This window comes from Entelurus aequoreus, linkage group LG05 (genome assembly GCF_033978785.1).
Source record: "Entelurus aequoreus isolate RoL-2023_Sb linkage group LG05, RoL_Eaeq_v1.1, whole genome shotgun sequence".
NCBI lineage: Eukaryota > Metazoa > Chordata > Actinopteri > Syngnathiformes > Syngnathidae > Entelurus > Entelurus aequoreus.
In genome coordinates, this window is record NC_084735.1 from 68,988,843 (window position 1) to 69,006,014 (window position 17,172).

At 37.0% G+C, this 17,172-nt stretch overlaps 1 protein-coding gene across 2 annotated transcripts in view; it reads right to left on the reverse strand.

Annotated features, from left to right (window-relative positions):
* shroom1 (shroom family member 1) overlaps positions 1–16,591 on the reverse strand; it is a 46,906-nt gene extending 30,315 nt beyond the window's left edge. Inside the window, exons 1-2 of one of the 2 annotated variants that reach the window (XM_062048738.1) lie at positions 16,385–16,591; positions 8,688–8,805 (exon numbers count right to left, since the gene is read on the reverse strand). The gene's annotated coding sequence lies outside the window, so the exon portion shown is untranslated. The remainder of the gene's footprint in view (positions 1–8,687; positions 8,806–16,384) is intronic. The other variant, XM_062048739.1, reaches the window with a different exon arrangement.
* Positions 16,592–17,172: the final 581 nt, after the last annotated feature.

A 17,172-nucleotide genomic window follows, 5' to 3' on the forward strand; every position in this document is an offset into this window, starting at 1 on the left:
ATTTGACAGCACTAATTATTATTATTATTATTATATATTCTGACTACATTACATTACTTTGTTCTCAAAATAATGCTGACAATAATATAGTTTATTGGCAATCATTTGTGGGATAATATACCCAGCAAAATTTGTTCTGAACCCAAGCCTATTCAAAATGAATAGTTAGCTTCTTTTACACTTGTACACATATTTTTCTATTTCAATTATTTTCCATTGTTCAAGTTCCACAGTGTGACGACAACTGCTATCAGTGCAATCTAAAGCAGTAGAAAGTGAATAAACTGTATATGAATCTTTCATAGGTGTAATGTGGCCTATAAAACAACAAAAAGCAGGCATATTTGTCACGCTGACATTACATTATAAGGCTCTCTTATGTCATAAGGGCAGACTGATTGCTTCAGTACCAATTACGCAACGCAATAAAATACGCAACGCCTTATTGTGCCCAAACAAGTGCCAAGATAATTAGATGCCAAGAGAGAGTTTTACGACGACGACGCCTTATCGGCCTGATTTGTAGATTGGAGTGGGTTGAAAGGTTTAGCAGTATTATATATCAATTGTTAAGGCACTTTCATATTAAATTACACTGTGTCTTAAGTTGGCACACAAATGCTTCCAACAAAAGGATGTGGAAATCAGAGGTTAATAGCAAAGTGCTGATCAATCAGCCAGTATCAATCATGTGATTGCCATTGCCAATTAACGCCTTTTAATGCCGATCCCCTCTGGCTATTATTGTGTTTATTTTGAGTCACCCGGTTGACTAGCTAGCAGCTAAATGTGTCTCTCCATACACGGTGTGGAGAGACTCACCTAAGGTAATAATAATAAGCTCCTTTACAGCAAATAAACTGCATTTCTTAGTGTCTTAAGTATCATTATCAAGTATCAGGATGGTGCTAAACATGTTACACTGTAAGCAAGCAGGAGCAGGCTACAACCAACACCAAGAAATACTTCCATCGTCAAGATTAAGAAGTGTTGATGGAACTGCGTTAAAGCAGAAATTAACAAGTAGATTAAAAAGAGTCTAGAGAGAGAATATGACAGCTTTCAACTGTTGATGCGTCAACATTGTCGCACACAGAAGTGTAGAGCAAGTAATGAGGGTGGAGCGATCCATAATTTTGTGGTGTCGAAACCAAAGATTATATCAGTAGCATCTGATCAATACTAGAGTGATTAGGTAAATATTTTTATTTTCTTAAAATCCTTTTGTTTTTGTTCATGTTTACAAATTTAGGGAATTATTTCTAGGACACAGGAGGACTTTGAAAGGAAAAAGGATCTAAAAGAGTGATAGATAGTGGTTTTTGATTTTGCTTTGTTTTGCTCAAACAATTGCATGTAATAACAAATAAGGAACCATTTTAAATATTTGGTTGATATTGTTAAACTGTCAATAGCACTCACCATAAATACATTGAAAAATGTAGAGTTATTACATGTGATCGGTATTGGCATTGGCAGCATAAATTCCTGTTTACAATATCCTAGCTAATACGTTGAAAAGTAAAGAGTAATTCACACGGTGAAATGTTGCAATAGCAGCATTTGGTGAAGTCATGTCTTCAGCAGAACAAAAGAACTATAAAAGATCAAAAAGGATGAGAAAGTAGGTCACCGCCTGGTTGAAATGTCTTCATGAGAAAACAGACATGTCTCTAATCCTGCCTTTTAGACGCTTTAAAGAAGCATAAAAGAGCAGTCCAGATTCACATTACACTGCCCTGTGGAGGGGTGGAGGGCGTGAGCTAGCTTATTTGAATTGCAAAAGAAGTGCAGACATGGCCGCAGCCCGAGTCAACAACAGATTCGCACTGAGGCCTGTTACAGGTTTACTCTTTTAATTTGTATCCACAATGTTGGATTTGACCTACTTTCTTCGAATCCTTAAAATCAATATTTAGCCTACTCTGTACATCCCAGCAGTTCGAGCTGACTGACACAGTCTAACCTGAACAAATCAATATAAAACATGTAAATGTTCACAGCTGGTATACTCTATATATAAAAGTGGAATCGTGATAATGTAGAAACATTAAGTTTAGCTGCCAACGTTAGCCATCATTGAACGTATATTCTATATTGTAACAACAACATGACTGCAAATTGTTAGTTGCTTCTCTTGGACTGCTTTTGTGTACGTGTGGACAAGACAGTGTGAGTCAACAAACAACAAAATCCTCAGACTGACGAGAAATTTTTATCCAATATGATAAGCAATTGTGAAAAATATAGACATTTCAAAACGATATATGTTCTGTTAAACCACAAATGGTAATATAAGCTAGCCAGTGATGTTCTTGTCATCCATCCCATCCATTTTCTTTCGGTTTAAAAAATGTATCTTATATTAAGTTGCAAATTTTAATTATAAGATATATTGTTAAATATAACACTAACAACTTTTGGCTTTATCAACAACAACACAAAGCTAAAATGTCAATGTTTTCTTTAAATAGCTTGGCACTGTGGTTCTCAAACTTTTTCACCAAGTACCACCTCAGAAAACTCTTGGTTCTCTCCGGATACTCTGGTTTCCTCCTACCTCCAAAGACATTCACCTGGGGATAGGTTGATTGGCAACACAAAATTTGCCCTATTGTGTGAATGTTGTCTGTCTAGCTGTGTTGGCCCTGCAACGAGGTGGCGATTTGGTGTACCCCACCTTCTGCCCGAGTGCAGCTGCGATAGGCTCCAATCCCCGCGACCACAAAAGGGACAAGCGGTAGAAAATGAATGGATGGATTCTTTGGCGTACCACTAGATGGAGCCCGTGTACCACTAGTGGTATCCGTACCACAGTTAGCATATTCGACCTCCATTGGAAATATGTCACCAGTGGAAGTGGATACTTCATCACAACATCTGGTTTTGGTGAGCAAACTCTTCTTTTGACGGCGGAATTTTCGGTGCGTCACTAGTCAATAGTGCATAAAAATGAGGCTATATGTAATATATAAATATATACATTTTGATTCCGAAGAAATAGCGCTGTGGCGTATTTGCTTACTTGTGAGCTGAAAAATAAAGTTAATGTTGATTTACGCCGATGTCCGTGCCTCCCATCAGCCATAAAAAGATTAAAACCATATATATATATATATATATATATATATATATATATATATATATATATATATATATATATATATATATATATATATATATATATATATATATATATATATATAGCCATTCATACATTATATTACTTTTATTTATTTTCAAGGTAAAAAAAAAAAGAAGGATTTTTTAAGGTTTAGCGACTTATTTTGTAGTAGTAGTAGTAGTAGTAGTAGTAGTAGCTACTTCCTTGTTCATTTACGGAATCCGGTCAACTTTCTTTGTTTTCACTTTATCGAACTGCGCTAGCAAGTGTTGTCACGGCCATATTGGGGCCACATTGAGGCCTGTGCGCATTTACACTAGAGTCTGATAAAGATTGCTTTTTACTTGTAGTTTAAACGGTCAGCTGGAAAAAATCTGATTTTGAAAAAAATCTGATTTGGGCCACTTTGGCCTGCAGTGTAAACGTAGTCCTTAGATGTTAATTGGCTCTCTAACTTTGCACAAGTAAATGCGCTGCAAGACTGCTTGTATCGGAGAGTTTCTATTCTCCATGCAAGTTCTTTTAATTTGATAGTTGTTTTTTGCTGGTTTCAGACCGATAACAAAATCGGACCGGGACACCCCTAGTTATAATGGCTGACCATAGAAGTGATTATTTCTATTATTTCCTTAGGGGAAATAGTATCTAAAAAAAAAAGTAACGCATACAAACACTTACTTGCTGCCATACGACACCAACGTATCACAGTGACAGTCCTACTGCTCGGAACACAAGTGTAGGTGTGGTGCTGTCAAATAACACAACAGACAGACACACACATAACCATACACACTGGAGGGTAATGGGGATGCCGGATTGTGTTTTTTTGGGGGGGCGGTGTTTGAGTGATAACCTGTGGCTTCCATTTGTCTTGATCATGTCTATCTGACGCATAGGGACAGGAGAGGGGTCTCCATTGGACAATAGAGGGAGGGTCTGACAATAAGTCACAGTCTCGTAGTGACAGGTTGTAGCATAATAAACACAGTTTGGGTGTATATCACATACCAAGCAGACATGACAGACAGGACGTGGAAGGAAAAACCCACCAAAAGTCACCTAAATCATTGTACTCAAAACAGATTTACGTCAACTTACAGCCCCGTTATCACATGGCTGAACCATGCTGACATAAATCTCACCAAATGTAAACATTCTTTGCAATAAGCCCCTAACTTTGTAGAATTTGATCATCATTTCTGGGAAAAATAGACCTCTTGAGAAGCACAAAAATGTGGAATTTGAACCGTTGTCATACCAGCATCTACTGTAAAAGGGATTGTAGAGAAGGTGAACAGAATACACACAGAAAGTAAAGTGAGCGGTGTTGCATTTAAAGCAGTGAGATGCTAGCATCAACTTCTTATCCATCACTTGTAATTAAAATCAAAGAAAAAAAGGCGTTTTAGATTTATAGTCTTTAGCTTCTTTTGTGTAACATGCCTTTGTTTTTAGAATTGTAAATAGAAATTAAGTGACTTATTGTATTTCTAAATGTTAATAGTAACATTGGTAAAATTATTTTCATTGATTGTTACTTAAAACATTGCTGTAAGGTTAATAAAGACGTTGATGTCAACCCTAAAACTGATCAATATTTCCTATAATTACAATGTATTAGGCAACTTTAAGTACATGAAATTAAAGCAGTCTATATGTTCCATAAAATGTGCAATACTAGCAAATATTAGCAAAGATAACATTTTTAATAGGGATATCAATTTTTTTTTCTTCATCAGATTACCAGTAACAACATTTTATAATTTGGAATAATCATGATTAATCACAGGTTAGTACTTTCATATTCAAAATTTGCTTAAGAAAAGACCACAATATTTGTACAGAAATGCAATTTTATTGCCAGAATGACATCCAAGAACGTTTTTAATTGTTTTTACTTGAATGCATGTCATTCATTTATTTGCCCAAAACTTAGTAACAGTTTTATCTAAAGTTCTTTCCGGCTGTATTTTGGAGTGAAATTTGCTAGTGGGCACACCTGTCGGCGTCTCCTCACTCATTTTTGTACTGACGTATGCGTTGATCTGATCACTGACCGTATAGCGATTAAGGTAAAAGAGCTTGTACGGTCAAAATAAATTCCCTGATTAATCTAAGTGGGGTCGTGGTTAATGCGATAATCTTTTTTGTGATTAATCACATGAGTCAATGCGTTCATTTTGACAGCCCTGATTTTTAATTAGTTAGATGGAGAGCAGGTTTTTCCACATCTGTACAGTTTTAGATCAATGGGTTCCTTCTTTGCTTCCTGGAAGTTTATTTTAGATCATAAATCATACCTCTCACCTGGAAAGTAGAAGGATGACGACGTATTCCAAACAGTTGGTACACTTTGACAGCCATTTAAGACCCGAAACTGGCGAGGACGACACGAAAAGACGCTTGGTCCCCCCCACACACACACCATGTTTGTTTGCGAGGATTATGCAACATTCTTCACCTAAACAGGACTATAACAAAATTCTATCAGTCGGCATCCTAATGACAAAAGACGTTGCACAGTAAGTGACATTTTATTATGTTTGTTGGCTTTCATAAAATCTGCAGTGAGTAATAATCAGCGATGAAGGAAAAAAAAAGCAAACGTTGTGATGCGTTTTTGAAAATAATGCGCCGGGTATGTTTAAAATGATCAAAATATGTAAATATTAAATGTTATTATAAATGTGCCCGTCACCACATTACATATCATATATATATACAACCCTAATGGAGGTTTTTTAGGGGATTTATAGGCATTTATAACGGCTCCCCGAGGCTCCATTGTAAGCGGACTTTTGACCGCATTTATTTAATAGTTAGAATGCAAAAGAAAACACATCCATCATCATGTCTCTAATAATGATTGTGAACAATAGGCAAAATTATTTTAACATCAGTTTTAGGCCTATTGGGCTTAATGGCGCATCCTTTTTAAACTAAGTAGGATTTTAAACAAAAGATAAACCGTTGTAATTACTGATAACATTTTTGTTATTCTATTAATTGTATGGAATTTTAGGCCTTACCCTCTTTGTGATGATAAAACATAGCATTTCTGTGGCAACGCCGCATTTCCAGACAGTTTTAGACCTTAACTAAACAAGAAATAGATCATGTCCAATCACTTATTAATCCCCATGTTTATCATTAAAACTCTCTCTTGCTTCCTGATACTGTCAACTACTGTATACCTCACACACCTTAATGTGCTTATCGGTCGGTGGAAACAAGTCCCTAAAGTGATGTCATTCAAAAGCAGAGACCTTTTACAACCTTTCCAAGGACGATGGTTGCCAAGGAGCAGGGTGGTGACATAATCAGGTTTGCAAGTCTGAACATTTACAGCTGTGATGTTTGATGGACTTTTGCTCACTTGGCTCAAGTTTTCAGCAAACATCTGATTAAAAATTGGACTGTTGATATGCTTCAGCAAAATCGGTAAGAAAACTGCTGCATCATACTGCAATGGCTCCTAACGTGTCGTCCTTCCCCAAGCAATGAGTCACCTGCCCCATCAGGTACTTCCTTGACAAAAAACTATTTAGTGACAAAGCTGCTAAAAATAGTGCAAAAAGACAAAGATTTAAAACACTGACAGCACAATTGATAGATGAGCTGTTTGTTTAAGGACCTAGTGCATACAACACAAGGACTCTATGTGGGGCACACTGCTGTTTTTACAGACCTACCGCAAAAGAAACATAGTCAAAGATTCTTTATATAAAAGGGCACCTCTGATTTTTTTTAGTCTTTGACTTCCGTTTTGTACTTGGTCAACGCAAGTCAAAGATGGTCTTTGTGACAGGTGCACTATAATGGGGACCTATTTTGCAAAACCAACTTTTCTTACCAATTGGTATCTGCTGTTGTGTATTTGGGATCTGCACAAGTCATGAGACATGGCGGAGATATTTATAAAACAATCTCGCCTTTCTTCATACTTCCTCCAAACGAGCCGTTTGGAATTTGCCCCATTTGTGACATTTTTCCCAATTGTGACATCCTATATATGGTAGCAATACACCTGAAGTGCTTCGCGTGAGTCCGCCATTGTAGTACGACGGTGTAGTCAAAAAGCTCCTTCTTTTTCTCTATCCACTTCTTGTGGGGAAGACTGGCTCGTACATGCACATGCATCCTCCGCTGTTGCCAATTCAAATACAAAGTAGCGTATAGTTCGAACTCATATCGGTGTGTAGACTTGCTATGGAAGCGCTAAAAACTACAACATGGATGACAAGGAGAAGGCGCTGTCGAAATGGAGCCACGTAAATAAGACCAACCACGAAATGGTGCAACCTGAAGAGACGGTCAGAATGCAACATTTTTACCAAAGAACCACCATTGCATACTATGTACACCACAAGAAAGTGTTTTGAATGTAGAAGAAAATCTGAATATGACCCCTTTAAGTATTTTTAAGACTTACAGGACAAGATAATGACAAGAGCACTCTACTGTTTTTGATAACCTACTGCAAAAAGAACACAAGTCAAAGATTATTGATACTGTATCTCAGGAGCACGCTGCTGTTTTAAAGAACCAACTGCAAAAAACACAAGTCAATGTCCTCTACTGTATGTGACAGGACAGGAGCACTCTGCTGTTTGTAAAGACCTATTACATAAAAACAGTCAAAAATCCTTGATATAAATTAGGACCCTCATGACTTACTGCAAAATGCCGGTCCAAAATGATGCTGTATGTGTGACAGGAGCAGTCTGTCTCTCTAAAAACGTAATCCTCTACGACAGGAGCCCAATGCTCTTTTTATGGAGCTACTGCAAAAAAACATAGTCAAAGTTCCTTTATATAGATCAGGACCCCTTTGACCTTTTAGAAATGAATGAATTGCTTTCAGGTGTAAAAGATATTCGTAACAAATAATCACTGGCCTCGTTCATACTGCAGGTCAATTCAGATTTTTTTTGCTCACATGCGACCTCTATTGGATTTTTTGTAATCAGTGTGAACAGTGCAATTCCTAATTTTTCATATCCGACCCAGGCCTCTTTCGTTTGTGGAAATAAATAGGATATACTATAGGACTATAAGCCGCTACATTTCTCCTACATTTTGAACCCTGTGGCTTGTAAGACGGAGCGACTAATTTATGCATTTTTCTTCGCTGGCGGCCATAATATAAATAATTTTATTTAAAAAAACAATAAGAGGATGTTTTATTGTTTGTGCTATGTGGCCATCTTTTGGACGACTTCGCTCACTGCAGGTGCCGCAGTGTCCTTCCATTTCCATTTGTCCGCAGTGCTTTTTTTTTCCCAACTGGCGTTTCTACTTCTATGGATTTTTCATTCATCACTCCAAGCAACGTTAGTAAGCTTTACAGTATAACTTAAACTGTTTATACGTACTAAACCATCCCATGTGTGGTGTCTGTAGGAGTGTTTTCATGCACATTTGTACATGCTATCGTAATGTAATGATGCTAGCGTTGTTAGCATTAGCTAACATATTTACAAATGTCTGCGTTAGTATTATTAACTTACAATATAATTATTTTTGTATTGTTTCAGTTTCCCAAATTCCTCAGTAAACTTACCAAGATGTCACCATGGAGTCTGTTCAGCCGATTAGAAAGCTAGCTTCCGCAGCTAGTGGGTCCATGACGAAGACTTCCGTTTTGTTTGATCAGCCGTTTTACTGCCATGTTACAGACACTGTTTGGGAACAATTAAAGGTGTGTAAATAAACATTTACAGGATCTTACTGTGTGAATAACTCATTTTGCAACGTATATATCTGCGGCTTATAGTCCGGTGCGGCTAATACTGTATATAGAACAAATCATTTTTGGGTGCGGCTTACATCCCGGTACGCTCTATAGTCCAGAAAATACAGTATATGCGATTAATCTTCAATTTGAAAGCTCCCGTGCTCAGATCGCATTCATCCAAACAGAACGTCATCAAAAAGCAATAAGCGTCAGAATTATTCACCAAACTAGACGGTTACAAAATAAATGGTTGATGACGGAGCAGAAAACAGGTGAAAATAAAATGTTTTAGGAACGCACGTGAAAGTTCCACCACTCCTGTCTCAAGCAAATGTCGAAGCAAAATATCCCATAAAACTGCCAGAGCAAAAATACTTGTCCTCTTCCTTCTTAATCTTCTATGTGCAATAATTCGGTTGTTGAATTTGGTAGCACAATATTCTTGAAATTGCCACAAATGCGCCAGTACTGAGACGGACTGGAATTTCATAAAGATTGCAGTGCGAGGGACGTCATGACGTCGTCATGTGCGCATACATGTCAGATTGCATTCACATTAGAAATTGCATTTTTTTTGTAATGTGAACGGCCAAAAAAGAGATCAGCTTTAACCCAAAAAATCTGAATTGGAAATCCGACCTTACAGTGTGAACGTGGCTCTGGTTGCACCTACACTTGACTTTAAAGTGACACAATTCAGACTTATAACTAATTAATTACCTACGTTGATATGCAAAAGCATCTACATGCATTTCATTTTCCACCTAATGTTTTGTCTGACAGAAAAAAAAATCATTACAGCTGCACCAGCTTGAACTTTAACGCTAAACCCATTAAAGCCAAACCAGTTGGTTCATCCTCGCGAAGGGAAGCTGTGAGTTAAAGGTCACAGCAAGAATGTAAACACGCCAAGTCAAAACAAGCACACTATAAGAGTTAGTTTCCGCTGTTGAACAGAAGCTTTAATACATAATGTGTTTGTGTACGTTTGCAGCTATTGCACACTGATTTCAAAGAAATACAAATCAGGACCAAAAACTTTCAACTCAGTTCGAGGAATTTATTTTCTTTTTTTTGCCATTTAAAATCTCCATGGGAACATTGTTACGTTCCTGTCATCTTAGACCAGCCTCTCTGAACCAGGAAACCACCTGTTAAACACAAATACATTACTCAATGATGTTTTTCTGCTTTTGTTAAATATATTTAATGAGTAAGTGTGGAACTGTTCCACCCTTTGCTCCAGAACGGTTAAGTTGCGTCTGTCTATTTCTAACAACTTACGTCGTTCTCTATCAACTACAAAGTAGCCTGCTAGCTAACAAATGTACAAACAAATAAAAATTGAGCTTCAGAATTTTTCGGCGTAGAATGGAAATGTTCCCCTTGAATCCGGAATGTAAATGGCTGAGTCCTGTCATTCTAATTCAAACGACCAACATCTTTTTCGGTGAACTAGAAAGTAGCTTGATGGATAACAAACGGAGAGACAGACAAATAATAGAGCTTCAAGATTTTTTTACCGTAGATTCAGAATGAAAATGTTCTCCCCAACAGCCTATTGTAAATGGTTGAGTCCCGTCAGTCTGTTTTGAATTACCAGAAACTTTTTCAGTGAAATACAAAGTAGCCTGCTCGCTAACAAATGGACAGACAAAAAAAATGGACCTTCAAAATGTTTTACCGTAAAATCTGAATGAAAATGTTCCCCTGACCTTGGAATAGAAACAGTTAAGTCCCACCCGTCTATTCTGAATCACCTACATCTTTGTAGTTAACTAGGATTTAACTAGATTTTGTGTTTTGTCAATTTTCAATTCACACCGATTCTCTCAAAATATTATTTGGTATAAAAATGTAAAATACACAAACAAACGCCAAACAAGTACAAATTAAAAACAAAAGGTCTTTATGGCTGCAGACGTATGGTGTAATAAGCGCAGTAAGTAAGCATGAAAATGGGCTAAAAACGGCTTTTTAAAAATGTGTTCTAAAAAAATGGACTTCGGAAAATTATGAAACGATTCGGAGGTGAATACATTTTTTTCAGCACCCTTACAATTAATGTTTTTTACATTAGGGTACAATTCTATTACTAGGAAGTAGCCTGCTAGCATATAAATAGGCATATGAACACAAACATGGTGGATTGAATAATAAAGGTGATTTTTACTTAACACAATGACTCTGAGCAGATCATCAATAATACCTTACACACACGTTTTTGTGTCCTTAGAGGGCGACAAAAAGAAACAGATCGTGTTTCAACACCAGAGGCATATTTAAGTGTGTGACTGAAGGCTTTTGTGTCTCATAGACCTGCCCTTCTTTTTGTTTCCAGCTTCCTTTCTTCATTTATCTTCCAGGTAAACACACAAACGCCACCCAATGCAAGAAAAAGTTAATGTGTTTGTGGCCCGCATTTTTACAGTTTGGCTAGATTAACAAGCATCCACCCGTTGCATGACCATTCAAAATAGGTTAGAAGTGGTTCAACAAAACAACCAAGTTTCAATAATAAGGTCAACTTGTTATCGAAATACGAGAAAGAGACACAATTTTAGTCCTGTGCACTCAAGTACCATTAAAAACCTTAAAATTTTCAACAACATAAAACGCTCATATAAAAATGACAAACAAATGTGTATTTGACAATGATTTGTGATTGAGAGAGGTCATTATTACGTCCAGCAAGCACAAAAACACAGCTAGCTAGCTTGATGATGTAAAAAGTACAAACATGTCCACATTATTATGCAGTAAATGGTACATAATTTCCCGACCAGGTAGTAGCCTACTCACTAGCTAACTAGCAGACGGGCAAACAAACACACAAAAATGGTGGTCTCTTTGCTGGTTATGTTTAAAAAATGTTGGCTACCTTAAGATCGCTTTCAAATAAAATGAATACAAATTTTAAAAAAGGGATGGGCTTGATAATCAATACATTTATTGTGTGGAATTTATTGTTAATTAGTATTAAAGGAGTAGACATACAATGGAGTGCAATACTCGGCTGCAACCTGCAGAGGCGCTGTTAATTCAGTCCTGTATTAAGACAATAATGATGTACGCTATGGAAAGTTTATCTCTTCAACAATATTCTGATCAATCTAAATGTTTATGTAAATAAACCAAAAAAATACAAACAACAGTTAGATGAATAACACATGGCGTGGCGAGGTTGGTCGAGTGGCCGTGCCAGCAATCGGAGGGTTGCTGGTTAATGGGGTTCAATCCCCTCCTTCTACCATCCTAGTCACGTCCGTTGTGTCCTTGGGCAAGACACTTCACCCTTGCTCCTGATGGCTGCTGGTTAGTGCCTTGCATGGCAGCTCCCGCTATCAGTGTGTGAATGTGTGTGTGAATGGGTGAATGTGGAAATACTGTCAAAGCGCTTTGAGTACCTTGAAGGTAGAAAAGCGCTATACAAGTATAACCCATTTATCATTTATTTGTTTTCCTTGTTTTTGTAATCATTCGTGGAAAATAATACAACTTATACGAATTCCGAATGAGAAACTTTTAGTACTTTTTTTTATATAACGCCGGCTTTATTGTGCACAAATTAGCGTGTTCAGGCGTTTTTGCCAAACAGTGCAAGCGGGTTTAATTTTACACACAACTTAGGTCAAAATAAAAAAAAAATCAGACAGGTTTTGAGGTTGTTACTCGATTGTTTAGGGCTCCAACAATTAATTGATTCATTTGATTAGAAAAAAACTTTGATTTAGATTGTGTTGCTTCGATGAATTGTAAAATAACGTTAACTAATACAATTTGATAAAATCCAGACTGCATGGGGTACTTTAAGTATGCGGACATAGTTTCTGCACAGCCACTGCAAAAGAGTGCACACAAAAATTGGTGGTGTGTGGGTGCGTGATCTGTGTAGCATTAACAGCAGATATATATTTGTAATTATTATTTTCATTAATGCACACATGGTAAAAGTACAATTTCAATGTTGATGAAGTTCACTTAGGGCTGCAGCTGTCAATTATTTTAGTAATCGAGTAATCTGTTGGTTAGTTGGTTTGATTAATTGAGTAATCGGAGAAAACACTTTACTACCTCAATGCGTATTTCAGGAAAACATTTTTGAAATAAACAACAATTTTCTATATGCCATAATCATTAGAGATGTCCGATAATATCGGACTGCCGATATTATCGGCCGATAAATGCTTTAAAATGTGATTTCGGAAATTATCAGTATCGGTTTCAAAAAGTAAAATTTATGACTTCTTAAAACGCCGCTGTACGGAGTGGTACACGGACGTAGGGAGAAGTACAGAGCGCCAATAAACCTTAAAGGCACTGCCCTTTGCGTGCCGGCCCAATCACATGATATTTACGGCTTTTCTCACACACACAAGTGAATGCAACGCATACTTGATCAACAGCCATACAGGTCACACTGAGGGTGACCGTATAAATAACTTTAACACTGTTACAAATATGCGCCACACTGTGAACCCACACCAAACAAGAATGACAAACACATTTCGGGAGAACATCCGCACCGTAACACAACAGAACAAATACCCAGAACCCCTTGCAGCATTGATTCTTCCGGGACACTACAATATACACCCCCCCCCACCTCAACCCCGCCCCCCCAACCCCGCCCACCTCAACCTCCTCATGCTCCCAAATTCCAAGCTGCTGTTTTGAGGCATGTTAAAAAAAATAATGCACTTTGTGACTTCAATAATAAATATGGCAGTGCCATGTACGCATTTGTTTCCATAACTTGAGTTGATTTATTTTGGAAAACCTTGTTACATTGTTTAATGCATCCAGCGGGGCATTACAACAAAATTAGGCATAATAATGTGTTAATTCCACGACTGTACATATCGGTATCGGTTGATATCGGAATCGGTAATTAAGAGTTGGACAATATCGGAATATCATTATCGAACATCTCTAATAATCATTATTCTTTTTTCAAATAAATAAATATACATCGCCAACATTGAAATGGCATTTTTAACATGTGTGCATTTAATAAAACTAACATTTTTTCATTTTTTAAATGTTTGCTGCTACACAGATCATGGCACCCACACACCATCACTCTCATGTGCTCTCTTTAGCAGCGGCCGAGAGGAAATTATGTCCACGTATTTAAAGTTCCGTGCACTCCAAGCGGTCCTGATTTTATTGATTTGTATTAGTTACAATCCAACGATTAATCTAAGCAACCTAATACAAATCAAATATTTTTTCTCATCAAATTAATCGTTGTAGCCATATCTGCATTTATCCGAAGAAGAGAATAAGAATCATGGCAAGCTGAAAAATAATTGTTTATTTCAACAATTTTCCGCATTTAGACTATGAAGTGTGTTTTATCAAATGAATCGATAGATTACTCGATAGCGAAAATAATCGATAGATGCAGCCCTAACATTGTTTACATGTCAACACGGAGCGGTAATATATATTGACACGCACATATCGCTGACATACAATTATTTCAAGAGGACCTCGCGTCCAGGTCGGTCCAGGTCAGCAGTCTCCGAGTTATAGCCTCCCCGCAGAGGGCTGGAACAGTGAGGCCAGTGTGCTGGTCCCACCATACGAACGAGGGAGGTACCCACCGCATGAGTGCTTACGTTTCAGGCCCCCAAGAACAAAACACCAGTGTCTGGTTTCCCCCAAAGCTACCCATTCATAGGCCACGGTGCCTTTTGTTCTCACTTTAAATAAAACATAGTCCCCGTCATTAGGTTGAAAGGCCTCCCCAGTGCATAATTCAAGCACAAGGCTCAATTTGAGACAAGGTGATGAGGTGGAGGAAGTACACTGAGTTGCTCCCACAATAACATACCAACAACAAGGTATTATGTGCAGGCATAAAACAGGGGCATCTTTATGTCCTTAAAAAGGTAGAACAGTAGGCTAATGGACACTATAGGACAGGGGTGTCCAAACTTTTTCCAATGAGGGCCAAACACGGAAAAATTAAAGCATGCGGGGGCCATTTTGATATTTTTCATTTTCAAACCATAACAAAATATATGGATTTTTTTTTTTTTTTTTTACCTTTAGGGCTCCCGGGGACCATAAAGGGTCTAAGTCATCAAAATGTTAAAAACAAGTCAAATTATTATTTATTTATTTTTATTTAACGCTTACAGTAAATCTCTACAGTATATCAACTTCAGGTTGGTATAAAGTTAAAAAAAAAAAAAAAAGGTTTTATGTCTTTTCTGTCAAAGACAACTTAGTTTTTTTATAATAAAACTGAAATATGCAGTATTTCCCCCACTGCCCAAAACATTCAGAAAGCAATGTTTGATGTGAAGTACTTAGAGCCTTAAAAAGAGCAATAATGCAGGACACCATTGATTTTAATTCATTATTATTTTTGAGTAATCACAGTTAAAAGATAAATAAAATCCCATTAAATATAGTTGGGATCCAAAAGGTGCCCCACTCATAAAGTGATACATTTTTATGTTATTTTTTTTACTTTCAACACTTAAGTTACGAGATCAACTTCAGATATATCTGTCGATTTTACGTTTGAACTAGTATTTTGTTTGTTTTATGCTCTTTTGTCAAAGAAAATGTTGATGTTTTTGTATGGCAACCACGGAATATTTTGTGCAATATTTTCCACATAAAACATTTTAAAGGGAAATATTTGAAATAATTGGAGCCTTGAATAAGTCAATAATTCATTCTAAGATTGATTATTGAATTTTTTTTTGACTAATGGCAAAAAAAGAAAAATAAAGATAGACAAAAGAAAAAAAACAGCCTGCATGGCAGCTTTGTGTCAACATTGCAACTTTTTCTAGTTAGATTTCACCTCATTCCACTTTTTTTAATGTTTTTTTTATTTTTGCAATAGCATTTCCAGAATGTGTGGCGGGCCGGTAAACAATTAGCTGCGGGCCGCCAATGACCCCCGGGCCGCACTTTGGACACCCTAGGACTACTGTTGGTACCTTCAAGAACCAGAGAGTAATGTTCAATCAAAAATTATCTTTTTTTTTTTTTTTTTTTACCAATAATGACTAAATCTGCCAAGAAAAAGCTCATTATTATTAGTTACATATTAGTTTGTCCTAATAAGAACACAGGAAAATGATACAATATCCAGTTAAAAGTTTGGAAATTCAATAGGTGTGAACTTGTATGTATTTATATGCTTTGTATTATATTCTTTATAATCGTTGCGTTACCAAAACCACAATAATTTTAAATGAAGCATAAAAATAGCTTAACATGTAAAAATAAGGTGTTTTAATATACAGTTAGCTCGATGTCAGCTAACGTCGTTAGCGTAAATCAGCCACTGTTTGGAAATCGCGAAAGTCGAAACTTAAAAACAAATAACAATAATGAAGCTCATTACTGAAGCAAATATACGTGTAAAACTGTGAAGTAAATTGAACAAAAATAATATTGTTTAAATCAAGCCCTAGAGGAAGAGTAGGCAACCGGGTGACAGTTTGACAACCGAAACTCAAGACAGCAAACGCACCTGCGGCCCCTTCACGTACCTGTTGCTTCGCGTTGACTTTGTCGTTCCCTTCTCGTACCTCCTCGTCCTTCTTCGTTTGTTCGACTTGAAAGAAAATGACCAAAAAAAATTCACTATTCATGCCGCTATCTTGCCTCCAGTAGGTATTAATAAAATTACGCTTTCCCCTTCTCCTCGAGAATAGCGTTACCTTGCTCCCTGAAAAAAGGGACAAGCGGATGAAGGGTAATGGCACACGAGAATAGCCAATCAGAAGCGACAAGGGGCGGGTTCGTTGGAAGTAGGCGTTATCCGATTGGCCAAAGAGGGCGGAAACAAGTGAAAACCTGCACTTTCTCCAGAAGTGAATGACGTCAATGATATGATGGCCAAACAAACCACAACAACCACTGCCTGCAATCCCTAGAGGAAAAATATGTATTGCAGTATTGAAAAATAATTACGTTTTAGACAAAAATGACTGTAATATAATAGAAAACGTATAGATTGGTATATCAATTATTTCATATTAATATTTTGTGACAACACTGCTGTCTACTGGCTGTGCTGTTTGAAACTAGTTAATTGTTCACAAGATGCCCCCTCTGTCTCTCAATACGATTTTATTGTGGTGCATTTGCATTACAATTACGAAAACTATAATGATTTTTGGAAGAGGCTCAAACGTGTCCATAAATATGGAGCACTTGGTTTGAAAATCACAAATTGCTGCATATTAACATTTGCCCACCGTGTAAATCCAAATATCCCATTCTACATATTTTTATATTGTATGGGGAAATGCAGAGAGGGGTTTCTTATATATAT